Source organism: Myotis davidii, unplaced genomic scaffold, assembly GCF_000327345.1.
Source record: "Myotis davidii unplaced genomic scaffold, ASM32734v1 scaffold616, whole genome shotgun sequence".
In the NCBI taxonomy this organism is placed as follows: domain Eukaryota; kingdom Metazoa; phylum Chordata; class Mammalia; order Chiroptera; family Vespertilionidae; genus Myotis; species Myotis davidii.
Genome location: NW_006291965.1, coordinates 4,022,866 through 4,034,318, shown reverse-complemented (window position 1 = coordinate 4,034,318; position 11,453 = coordinate 4,022,866). Strand labels below are relative to the sequence as shown.

General features: G+C 44.8%; 1 protein-coding gene across 5 annotated transcripts in view; it reads right to left on the bottom strand.

The window, feature by feature from the left end:
• Positions 1-11,453, bottom strand: part of KANK1 (KN motif and ankyrin repeat domains 1) — a 174,532-nt gene that overhangs the window by 35,892 nt on the left and 127,187 nt on the right. The gene's annotated exons all lie outside the window — the stretch shown is intronic.

The following is an 11,453-nucleotide window of genomic DNA, read 5'->3' as shown; positions in this document are numbered from 1 at the left end:
GAGTGTGTGTTCTCGTGTGGAAGCTCGGCAGCCTCGGCCCTCGGTCACCTGCGAAAGTGAGGCACAATCGGCCCCACTGTTCCCTGCAGGCTCCGAGCCCCGGCAGTGCAGTGCCCGGTGGGTGGGTGCAGAGCCCAGCGGAACTGGCACCAGCACTTGGCGCCCAACCAGTGCCAAGAAGTTATCCTTTAACGAGAATCTCCACTCAGCTTGTGCCACTGTTGAACGTTTCTTTTAAAAAAATGTAAACACCCTTTTCCATTTACAAAAGTAGTACATGTTTGTTAAAAAAAAAAAAAAAAAGTTAGGTAGAAACTAAGAAAGAAAGTCACTCATCTGGCCATCTAGCGGCAGCTTTAATATTTCGTTGTTACTCCTAGATTTTTCTATTTCTTAACATACTTTCCCCACTTAAGCATTTTCAATAGGAAAGGTTAACTATTTTTTTTTTGTTTTCCTCCAAAAACAATTTAACATCAGGATTTAAAACACAACAAACTACATCACATGTGCTCAGTGAACTTTAACTGTCACACAGTGTTATACCTGAAGTTTACAAAAGGCATGGTCACAATGAATTACTCTCCAATGGACTCAAGACTCCTAAATCTGGGAATCAGTAGAGGTTAGAATTTTACCAGGTTAGGATTGATGGTTTGCGAATACTGCTTGAATCAGACTATCCTACAGCCTTGTGATTTCAAATTTCATGCTCAGGCAACTAAAAAGTACAAGTTGTGTTCTCAATATGTCATTTTTACAAACCATGTCCACAGGATGAACTGTTCTACAATTAGAGATATCCAGTGTCATTACGTTTCTTATCTCTTGCTTTCTAGTGTACCTTTACAAACATTAACACAAATATGGCACTTCTAGGGCCCTGACTGATTTCCCAACTTTTCATGTAGGTAGTCTTATCTCCCTATACTAGACTGTAATTATCTTCAGAGCAACAATATAATATTTAAAATATATTCCCCGCCCTACCTGGTTTGGCTCAGTGGATGGAGCAAGCATGAACTTGCGGCCTGCATGCAGCCCACCAGCTGCGAGTTTGACATGCTTGGATAGAGCGACGGCCTGTGGACTGAAGGGTCCTGGGTTCAATTCTGGTCAAGGGCACATGCCTTGGTTGTGGGCTTGATCCCCAGTAGGGGGTGTGCAGGAGGCAGCCAATCAATCATTCTCTCTCATCATTGATGTTTCTATCTCTCTCTTCCTCTCTGAAATACATAAAAATATATTTTAAAAAATAAAATATGTTCCCCCAACCACACACATCAATTAACAAGACACTGGGAACAAAGAAGATGTTTAAAAATGTTTCCTGAAGGAATTAATTGAATATACAGTATAACATAATGAGCTTTAAATGCTCTTACTGCTCTGTTGAGAGACTTGCTTGCTCTGTATTAGTGTTAAGGACAATTCTTGCACAACACTGTTCAAAACACTGTTTCAGTAGTTACCTTTAGGTTGTGGAATCATAGGTGGTTTTAATGTTGATATTCATGTTTTATAAATTTTTATAACACATAGATGTTTGTCTTTAAAAAATATGATCCCAAGAAGTCACTATTTGGAAAGCAAGAGAAATGAACCGAAAGAAACAAGAAAGTTCATTTAGGAGGTGGATGAAGGAGGCAGCCATGGCAAAGACAGCTAGATGTTCCTCAGTACTTCTTATCCCATTCTTCTACACTAACAGAATTATGTTTACCTGGGCAAATATAAAGACTATTTCTCTAGCCCCCTTTACTGTTAGTATGGCCATAGCAGAAATGTCATGTAGCAACCACCCTTAAAAGACACAGGAGTAGGTCTATGACAGCCGTGGGCAAACTGAAATGAATAAAACTAAAAAAAAAAAGACCGTACCCTTTTATGTAATGATGTTTACTTTGAATTTATATTAGTTCACACAAACACTCCATCCATGCTTTTGTTCCGGCCCTCTGGTCCAGTTTAAGAACCATTGTGGCCCTCGAGTCAAAAAGTTTGCCCACCCCTGGCTATGACCTCCTTTCTTCTTTGGTCCTTCTTCCATCCTGCTGCCAGGGATGCAGATGTGATGACTGGAACTCTAGCTGCTATCTTGGACCATGAGTTCATACACAGGGATACAGGAACAATGTTCCAGATGGAGCCTAGGTCTCTAAAAGCTTTGTGGAGCAAAGCTGCTCTGCTACTTCTAGAAAGCGTATACCTCCATCCTTTTATGTGAAAGAGAGAAACTTCTTTTCTCTTTAGTCATTGTATGTTTTGGGTCTCTGTTACTTATAGCTAAACTGAATTCCATGTGTCTACTCCCCCACAAAAAAATTTAAGACAGATCTTGAAAAGAAGAAAAATGCTAAATAATATACTGGGGAGATGCTATGGGAAAACTTTTTTATGACAAACATTTTGATTAATTTAAGAATTACAGAAATGTAAAATGCAACAGTTTAAAAAATCTCTAAGTAGGTTATAAGGAGACTCTTAACTGATGAAAAAGCCTTATTTTGGACTAACAGAGCTATGCCTGCCCATACACAGCCAAAAACCACTGGCCATGTCTGCAGCTAGACTCCTGAAAGTAACAGCTTCCAAGTAAATATTCTGGAATCAGAGGGCTGTCCCTGGTGTTTACAAGAATTTTCTGAATGTCTGGAAATCCAGTGGTGGAGACTGCGCCCGGCACTACCTCCACCTTCATTATGTAGCATTTACAGAAAGCTTAATTGGGTGCAGAAAATGGTCCTATTTAGTGGGAGGAGTAGGCGGGAGGGTTTATAAGAAATAAAATGAGGTAAGAGTCTAGCTGGAAGATAAATGCCAAACACCCTAAACGAAACACTAATTGAGATCAGTTACAAAGGCATATTATCAACAAGAACAATATGACAGTATGCGAATGAGTGATCAAAACATAATGGAGTTAACCAGGGAATGAGTTCTGAAGACAAGGTAAGTAAGTGATGATAGACTAAAAGGAAAAGACAGGTAAATGGTGGAGAAGGGCCAGGGCGGGGCCTGTGGAGAAGCACAAAGAAAGATGAGGTTAGAAGAGATGGGGATGGCTGAGTACACAAGAGGCCACCAGATTTGGGTCCTGGGCCAGGGGAGTCTTGTCCACTGAGTCACTGTTACCTGGCACACCCCGCCCTGTCCTAGGGCCTCAAAGGTAGCAATGAAGACTGTCTTGATAACTGTGTGTGCATTAGACACAGGTAAGGAAAGAGATTAAATTCAAGGGGACTAGTTAAAATGTTATAATCCCCATGTATGAAGTGAGAACCAAATAAAAAAATTTATTAATTAATGCATTCAACTTGTATTTAGAACTATTGATAAAAAAGCAATCCCCTTCCTTCCTTCCTTCCTTCCTTCCTTCCTTCCTTCCTTCCTTCCTTCCTTCCTCCCCCCTCCCTCCCTTCCTCCCTTCCTTCCTTCGCCTTCCTATCCTTTCTTCTTTACCAGGCACTGTTCTAGGAGTGGGGACACAGTGTGAACCAAAGGGACAAGATCCCCACTCCCACGAGGCTCACAGTTTGTGAAGGCTGAGGTGCATGAAAAAAAAAAAGCCAAATATAAGGCAGAAGTGAAGCAAAAAGGTAGAATCACCAGAATTTATACCAGCGTGTAAGTGAAGGGCTGCTAACAGTGGGCCACATGGCTTCTGGGGTTGATGTCATCCTCAAGCTGACCTACGTCCTAGACGCCAAGGGTCTCAAAGTCCCTCTTACCCGCTTCTCTCTCCCTACCCAGTTTGCACAGTCTGCAATGTGGGGTAACCAAACACCACCCGTGGCAGGAGCAACTAGAAACAACTTCCCACGCGCAGACCAAATTCCCATGTGTTCAGAAAGAAGTTGAAATCAACAAACGGCTGGCAATTCTACTCTGTATTCATGTATTTACTATGTGGTACAACTTACTGCACTTTTAGAGACTCAAGAACAATTTGAAATTTCCTTGCATGAACAAAGTGAAATGGAGATATGAATATATCAAAAACCATGTCATTTAAGTTCATCAAGTATTATATGATTTTAACTTTGCAGGGAAACTAAACTTAACTGTCCAGACAACATTTGGTTTGGAAAGACATACAAATTAATGTGCTCACTGTGGGGTGAAAGATTAGATGGTGGAAAGGAGCAAGGGTACTAACCTGCTAGTGGGATTCACACCTGTTTTCCTCCAGGGGCCATTGGACAACGTTTGAAGACATGGTTGGTTGTCACAACTGGAATGGGGGCTGCTGCTGACATCTAGTGGGTAGAGGCCAGGATCCTGCTATGACTTCCCACCCTCCTCAGCAAAGGATTATCTAGTGCAAAATGTCTCTGCTGAGAATGCCTGCACCGAAGACAACGAGCAAAGTAAAAAACCCACATACAGCAGTGGAGAATTTGGCCATGTAAGCTGTGGGCTTCAGGTCTCCCACTTCATGTTCAAGTGACAGGGTGATAAAAATGCCACCTCTGAGTAAGTAAACACTGAATTGTCTTCTACACACTCTACCACAATGGACCATTCTTTCAGATGAGCAAACACACTGGAAGTTTCTGAAATAGTGTGTCCTGGTGGACTTTTAAATGGACGCAACTTTGATATTATTACTTTGGCTGTTAATTAGGATACAATGACTACTTTGTTCTGGCCTCACTGCTGTACACTCCAGGCCCAATTACTACTGACTAATGGCGCCATGAAAAATAATTACGCCCATGTGCTGCAACTTCCACCTTCCACACGCTCTCTCTGTGTTTTCCTCCGCCAGCTATTCTACCTGACTGGTGAAACCGAAGAACACTGCTAATCCCCATCACTGTATCGTCTCCTCTCACAAGAAGCATGAGGACTCGGCTTAAAGAGCTGAGTCAGTCCTGAGAATCACCTAATTGCCATAGGTTGCCATATTTAAAACCAGCAGAGTGCAAGCATCTTGCTGTTTGAAGCAGTCAAAAAAGTCTCCAAACCCGCTAAGGCTGAGAAGCAGGGGGGGAAACACCAGTAGGTTGACTCCGTCAGCGAGATAAATTCCCATGAAGTTAATTACTCACAGCATGAAAGTAACTGAGTTAGCAAATGAACTTTTCTAGACACGGACCAGTGGGATAAAGAAGACAAAGATGAGGAACAGGACCTAGTGAACAGGTTTAACCGGAAAGTTCCCCGGATGACACAGTTAGCATTAGGACCTGTAGACCAAGGAGCTTCCTTGTACCAAATCTATGTGAGAAACTCCATCTGTTAGAGAACACGCATGAAAAGGAGGACGAAGTAAGTGTTCTTCACTCTGTTTTAAAATAATGTGTGGCAGGTGAGATTTTCCTATATTGCTCTTGCATGTGCCAACCAGTCTTTTTAAATGGGCTCTTACCCCACCCAGCCAACAAACCCATCCAATCATCCACGCAAATGCTGAGCACCCACTAGGTGCAAGGGCCAGCTCTATGAGGCCTGCATCCCTGTTCCGTGGAGTTTACCTATCCACCTGATTTCACCTGGACCTCAGCTAGGGTTGCAGCTGTTTCAGGCATCTAAATGCTTTGTGCAAATAAAATGACAACATTAAGGAAAGCAAAAGTGTATGCCGGAAGTGCATAGGAAATACCAGGTCAATTGACAGGTCATAGGTTCCCTACCTGCATGGTTTGTTTAAAAGGCTAATTTATCATGTGGTATTACTTCTTATAGTTATAACTCTTCATAACTCCATTTAGCTTCTTCCTCTAAATCTTTAGATTTCCTCTCACAGTTGATCTTATCTCTGCTTCTTTAACCTGTCTCCACAGACTTTACTCTGCACATTCTCCCTACACCTCCACTGTCTCCCATCACTACCCTTTCCAAACAGGCTCCACGTCTAAGTCTACCCATTCCCACACCCCACAGAGGGAATGCCAATCCGGGGGAGATGCAATTATCAGACTGCAAGATGGTTTTAGTCTTTCATTCAGGAAATATTGATTAAGTAGCTTCCATGTGCCAAACACTGCCAAGAGGTAAGCAAATCGGACAGAGCCTGCCTGGACAAACTTGCGACCTTTAGGAGTAGCCAGACAAGCAGCTGCAGAAATAAATAACGACTGTGGTAAGTGCTGTTAAAGTAAAATACAGGAGGTACGCTAGGAGAGAGCAGGGACCCCACTGGGCTGGCCAGTGCTGTATTTCGGAGTCCACCAGGCAAAGTGTGCAGGTGGAAATTCTAGGCAGAGGAAACAGCATATACAAAACCTGCCACTTTTAGGAATTGAAAAGGGGGCTTTGCCTGATAAGAAGGAACCCCCTCAGTGATTCAGAGAGGGGACAAAGCCCCCTATCATTCAGGGCCTCTGGAGTCAGGTTTTTGGCCCTTAAGTGCACTGGTTGGCTATTGAAAAAGCAATGATCAAATTTGCATGTTAATAAGGCTGCTCTGGCTATGTGCTGGAGTTTGCATTAAGGTTCTCTTCAGTGTCCTCCATTTGGTTTTCCATAAATTGTTCAAGTCCCCATGAATTTTTCTCTAGGTGTCACAAATTCCTTTGCACTACATGAGTTTTATTGATTTTAGCTGTAGTGTTATAACCAGGAGGTACAGCCTGGCTGAATTTGGGACGCCCTGTGGTGTGGTCTACACCTTCCCCAAAATACTCAAGGGGAGACTGGGAAGGCCCGAGAGATTCTCAGGGCCGAGCTGGAGCCCAGGAGCAGGCCTTTGCACTCGTCCTTCAGGGCTCTGTCCATGACCTCGTCCTGCCAACAAAAAAGAAAATATTTTTCCAAAAGATGACTCACTGCAGAGCAAAATGATGAGATTTCCCTTTCTGAAGGTCATTAAAGCATGATAAACCTAATCGGGAAGGGGCAAGTGTGGCATGCTTGAGGGCAGGAAGGAAGACAAGGGGGCATTTTAGGGAAGGCGCGCTCTGATTGAGCACGTTGAGGGGCAGAGGGCAAACTTGCTTCGTATATGAAACTGGGATGGGAATAGCAGGGACTGAAAATGTCTGTGAAGCAAACAACACGGACCCTGGCAGCCAGCAAGTGTCTCCGTGGAGGAGGGAGAGAAAAAGGGGCGGCTGCCAACTCTTAGTGCTCCTTGTCCTTACTCCTCTGCCCACATCTGACGAGGGCTGATGTACCCATCAAGGAAGGAAGGCTAAAGACAGAGGACAGGGCTTGGGGGGCAGCTAAGACTTCTACCCAGTAGGAGGTCTCTGGCCAGCTGAATTTCAAGGTGGCTTCCCTCTGGAGTCACCTGAGTGTTCCTATCTGCCTGCCTTGCAAGGATCTTGCTGTGGGTGACCCTGACAGTCTGCGTTACATGTATGATCCAGAACTCAGACGACATATGCTGCCTGCCAGTTGTTATTCTCGGTCGTCAGCGCACGTCGCATTAGCTATTTAAGACAGTGTCAAGAGTCTATTTGGCTTAGAAACTCTCCTTTGGGCTTTCACTGTTCAAATGTGGAATAATTTGAGCATCAAACTAATATGGTCAACGACAGTAATAGATTACAACCCAGTGAGCAAATTAGGTATCTTGAGTTGATAACGTTATAATAAATACAGTAGTGTGCCAACTAATAAATAATGAAGGAATTGTGGAAACAGAAACCACCGTTTAACAACCATTATCACAATGGTTGATTCATGCAGGGATAATGAATGCACACTAAGGCTAGTGGGTAGAGACTGCCTACTTACGAAGAAGATATTGATTGGTTTGGCCTCAGAATACCTCCCCCACAAAATACTTATCAATCCCAAAGGGAAATGTGGTGACTCAGTATAGAAAGCTGACGGATAACCACCTGGACCGGGTGATCGAGGCTATAGCATCACGTGCCCCAGATGTCATGCTCTGAGAAGAGCACAGCAACATGGCTGTGGTGTTCCTGCTTGGAAGGCATGGCCTGAGTCTAGAAACACTGATGGGATTCTACTTAAAAAATATCCTACAAAGTAGCAGGTGTCTCTTTTTATTTTTAAACTGCCACGGTCATGAAAGAAAGGGAAGGTTAGGCTGAGACCTGTCTAGATTGAAGGGGATCAAAGAGATGTGACAGATATACCACATGCACGTATGCACACACAGATGCAGAAACGATGGAGCAAATGTGGTAAAATGTTTACCCACTGGGGAATCTGAATCATCGCAGCTATTTAAAGACAGGTCAGGCATCTATTGGGCTCAGAAACTGTCTTTTGGGATCTTGCTGTTCAAATCTGGGATAATTTGAGCATCAAAATAACAATGTCAATCAGTGTGTGTCTGTGAAGGCACACACATTCACATGAACAACTGGAAACGTCCATTTGCCCCGCCCTGTATGTAAAACCTGCCTTCACTGTGCCGGCAGCGTCTCTGGGGTACATGAGTGCAGTCAGCCAGTCACCAGGGAGCACAGCCAACACTCCACTGTTGCTCAGATGTCACAAAAGCAGCTTTTAAAACACACACACACACACACACACACACACACAAAAAAAAACCCCATGGGTTGATGTCTCTGCTCTCCAGTATTACGTATTCTTTAAGGAACTTTACATTTGTTTGAGGTATCCTTGTAAACTTATAGAGCTTCTCAATTATTAATCTTGCAGACTGATGTGCCAGGAGCCCCCTTAGACAGAATGCAGTCTGAAAGATCCTTTCTGTGGCATTAAAAGTCTTCAATGATTTAGCCCCAGTCCAGCTCTTCCCTGTTTCCTCCCCACCTTGAGCCTATCTGCCTTTGCTAATCCTGTTTCCTCTACCAGCACACACGCCCTTCCCCAGCCTCTGCCACCTGTCAGAATTGGCTGTATCCACCTTAGGGCCCATCCTTTGTAAAGTCTTCACTTACCTCCAACTGCTCTGTTCTGGGAAGAACTGGGTCCCTCCTTCCCTCCATTCTCCTAAAACGCTGCCTACACTTACGGACAGGTGTTATAGTTAGCAGGCACACGACTGTCTTCCCCTAAGACTACAGGCATCTCGGGGGCAGGAACCACACAGTATTTATTTCTCTATCCCTTGCCGCATAGCATGGTCCTTGGCACACAGCATGTTCAATGTTTGTTGAAATGTAAACTCCCATGTCTAGGCACATACCGATTAATAAGTGCCCAAGGGGCACCTTCCCATCCAGCCAGAATGGCTGCCTAAGTAGGGGGGTGGGGGGTATAATTCTTTTTCGTATTGTTGTTAACACCCACCTGAGGATATTTTTTCCCATTGATATTTAGGGAGAATGAAAGGGAGGGAGGAAGAGGGAGAGAAAAAAAAAACACATTGATGTGAGACATATCCATTGGTTGCCTCTGGCATGGGCCCCAACCAGGGACTGGGAACAAACCTGTAACCAAGGTATGTGCCCTTGACCGGGAAATCGAGCCTGCAACCCACTGGTTTGTAGGCTGATGTTCTAACCACTGAGAAACACTGGCCAGGGTGGAGGTATAATTCTTTTCATAACACAAGAATAGGAGCTGTCAACATCTCCCAGTCCACATACACGCAAGGGGAAGCAGGAATCTGGAATCGCTCCATGCCGCAGTTAGGTCTGTATGTGTGAAATGAGGGGGTTGGTGGGACTCGGTGATTTCCAAAGGCTGCTTCCAGCCTGTGACTCTGACTGCATGTTGCACAAAACTTCCTAACACCTCATGCTATGTGATCGAGCGAGGAAAGCAGTTAATTGCAGCAGCTGTCAGACCAGATGTGCAGGCGGGCAGGGCCCCTGGCCTTGCTCTCTTCCCAGGCCATTTCGCAGCACCTTTCCAGCTGCACCACCACACCCGGCACCACCTCAGGTTCCCCATGTGCCACTTCCCTTGGCGGTATCACCGGTTCTACTCAGGGCGTGTCTGGGGCGTCCAGAAGCCAGGCTGCAGGTGAGCGGCTGCGAGGGAAGGAAGTGGAAAGAGTTGCTGCTCCTGGGAATGGAACGGGCTGTGCCTTAATAAAGGGTGCATGATATTAAGGAGGCCCGGGACATTACACTAAGGTGCATTCTATTACAGAGGCCCCGAGGTTTACAGTGGTCCTCATCTCCAGGGTTCAGTGTCAACCACAAGAGGCAATGACTCTTTACCCCAAATCTGTCTGAAATAGCCAAGATGCCAGTTTTCACAACTTAGGCAGTGTTGCTCTTCAAGGCCCACTGTCTAATTTAAAAAGCTATTGCTGAAACACAGCCCGGATGTTCATGCCTGCACCCAAGGGAACCAGCTCGGGAACAAAATTCTGTTCTCCCAACTTTCTTTAAAAATAACACGTTGCTCTCCCTGATGGGTGTGGCACAGTTGGCTGGAGCGCTGTCCTGTATACCGAAAGGTTGTGGGTTAGACTCTAGAGCAGGGCACATACCTAGGTTGTGGGTTCGGTCCCAGGTTGGGGCGCATACAGGAGGCAAAAGGTTTATGTTTCTCTCTCTCCTTTCCTCTCTCTCTAAATCAATAAACATATCCTGCGGTGAGGGTTAAAATTTAAACATATAAAATAACAATGCTGCTCTAAGCATAAATAGGAAAACGTGCCAGTTCAAGGGGTGATTGTTGACGAGCTGAGAAGAAGCATAAACTTGGACTTTGGGACAGAAAGGGCCATTCTAACACAACAGACACAAACCAGGGAGGGGTCGAGGGGGGGGTGGCTGGAGTAACTGTATGACTCTCGGCCCTTACTTTGTTTTATAGTGTTTATATAAGAGAAAGAAACCAGCTTTAAAAGCACACTGAGCAGTTCCCATTAGAAAAACCGAGCTGAAAACAAATAACCAAAAATGGATTTAGCAACAAAAAGGGAAACTCTGGAATTTAATTAAACCATAAACTCAAAAACTCAAGCCTTCGCATACAGTACAACCTTTCACTCCTGCAACAATGATGGCTTTATGTTAAAGCCCCAGCCAAAGCTGAAATTTTCACTGAACAAAAAATCAAGTTCTGAGTGATCCTTCCCGGCTTGTTAATCGGAGCAAATACTTTCCACAACAAACGGAGCCTGCGTTTCTATCCCACCAACCCCCACCGGGAACGGCACACTGTCCTCCTGCTCTTTACTGGAGCTTTCTTACTTACCCACCCAGAAACAAAATAACTGATTTTCAGCAAGCAGGAAGCCAAGTTTCAGGCATGCCTCCCTCGGCATTAAAGGGACTACACACATGGGCAGGCAGAGGGCCCAGGAGCGGCTGCCGAGAATTTATTTATACCCATTTGGAATTTCCTGACTAACCAGCAGCCTCCTGCTGGCCACGGGTTTAATTCCAGGACGCCGGGCGTCAGTGAGACAGCAAAAACTACCCACGAACGAAACTGCTAGGGAGGATCTGAACAACACAAGAGGTGAAGACAGACCTCTCTCTCCCATGCCCCTTCGGAGTTTCCAAACAAACTATCCCTACGTGAAACGCTAACCTAGAAAGGCAGCTGTGGACCTGCTCATTCTAGGAAGAACTTAGAAAGGCAGCAAATGTTTCCATAAC